We start from the raw sequence: 2,137 nt of genomic DNA on the forward strand, positions 1-2,137 counted from the left end.
CAACCCAAGAATTGCTCAGCAATCATCCTATACCTCAGCGCATCGTACGTCTTGTCCGGCTGCGCCATCTCCAGCCATCTATCGAAATAATTCGCCAGTCATGTGCAAAACTATAAGCCTGTCTCTGCCTCATTAGGCCTGCTCTTTCTAAACTTTTCCTTGTAGTCATCTGCTGTTAGCCTCAATCTTTGAAAAAGGGTGATCTTGACCTTCTCGTAATCCAACGAGTCATCAGCTGTCATTCTCCCGAATGTTGTTAGGGCTTCACCGACGAGACAAAGACTAAGTAAGTGAGGTTGCCCATTCCTCCTTTGCCCAACCCTGACCAATCGCTGTTCTTTCAAATCTATGAAGATATCCATCTAAATCGCCCCGCTTTTCGTCAAAGGGCGCCATTGTTTTCTTCAAGCACGCGTGCCTCCTTGGCTGCTCTTCTCCCTTTTCGGCTGGTGTTGACCTATCCGTTCGCTTTGTTTCTGCTAGTCGTAACTGAAGCTCCATCATCGCTCTTTCATGTTCTGCCTTTTGTTTTTCTCTTTCGGCCTCGCGCCTCGCGTTCTCTCTCTCCCTCTTGGCTCTCTGTTTTTCCCTTTCGGCCTCGAGCTTCGCGTCTTCCCTGGCAATCATTCAGCCTTTTCTTTCGCGTTTTCTTTCATCCTCTATGAGGCGCAACGCTTCTTCTTTTGTCAACCCGATGGAACTGCTTAGCGCTAATATCTTCTCCAAATCCATTTCTATGATCTGATATCAGGACGTCAACTGTGCATCCGTTCTTCCTCAGTCTGCGGTCTGATCCTGGCATGCTCGCCAAACTTGTAGGGTTCTGGTATGGTCAGACCACCAAATGAGGCATCGGGAGACACTATCGATGTATCAAAAGAAAGTATATTAAATGAAGACTAGCCCTACTATTTACAAATGTACAGTTACAATAAAAAGGTTCATCTCACAATGAGTCCCGTTGATGGTAGGTTTGAAGTTGACCTCAGCCTTCGGGTTCTTGGTCGATCGTCGAAGATCGTCACTTCCGGACCTGGTCAGCTCACCGCCGAAGTTTGTCGCTTCGGGAATTGGTCAGCTCGCCGTCGAAGTCCGTCGCTTCGGGAATTGGTCAGCTCACCGTCAAAGTCCGTCGCTCCGGGAATCGGTTAGCTCACCGTCGAAGATGTAAGGGCTGTAGCGATATCCCGTCCCCGTTGAATCTGTAGTTCAGCCCGCCGGTGCCCACTTGGAGCATCGCCGAGCACAGCCGGTCGCTTGCTCGGATCGCAGCCGAATAATGCTTGCCGCGAGCCCTTCCAGCCCGAGTCTCGCCGCTCTTCTTCCACCTCTTCTTCTTGAACAGCTTACAGCATGACAACGAGGAAGGCATGAAATGCTTAGTACTCATTCCGAACCTTGTGTTGCTGAAAATTTCTAAATGCAAAACAAAAGAAGGGGCTCTGGACATCTAGCAGTGATGGTCGATTTGAACGGAAACCAAAATGAAAAAAAGATAACGAAAAGCTTAGAAAAACAAGTTAGCACTCCACTCGACATTCTTAAAAAGTGCGGCATTCTTGGAGGTTTATTGTAAATAATAGGCGTACAAAACAAATTAACGGTTGTAAGAAATTGAGCGGCAGCATATAATAAAACCACAAAAATGCAGTCGCTCTACTACATAGCCCTTAAGTTGTGACAAACAAATTGTCATACGATTTATTTATTTTATGTAACAGTGAGAGCGAAGAACTTAGACGCATTAGAGCTCCAACTATACTTTTTTTATAAATTAGAAAATTGAGAAAGTAGAGTTAAAGGGAAAACAAAGAAAACGCGGAAATTTGATTAAAAACAACAACAAAGTAATTGCATGAATACGGTTTGAACGCGCTGTTTCTTTAATAATTATAAGCAAGAAATTGCCTGAAATATTTTGTAGGTGCACGTAATATCATATTTTCCCAAGTAACAAAGATAATACCTTGGGTTATTTCGCTCTGCGTAAATAATCGGTATGCAAAAAACGTCTCTTGTTAGTAATGGAGTGTTCACTAGAGAAAAAATGGTTCACTGTTCAAGTTTGGTTATAGACTAATAATATATGTTAAACATAGTAACGGGTGCTCAACCACACGTTACATGAGCCGTGGGA

The sequence above is a fragment of the Ixodes scapularis genome, unplaced genomic scaffold, assembly GCF_016920785.2.
Source record: "Ixodes scapularis isolate PalLabHiFi unplaced genomic scaffold, ASM1692078v2 PGA_scaffold2__306_contigs__length_199485367, whole genome shotgun sequence".
NCBI lineage: Eukaryota > Metazoa > Arthropoda > Arachnida > Ixodida > Ixodidae > Ixodes > Ixodes scapularis.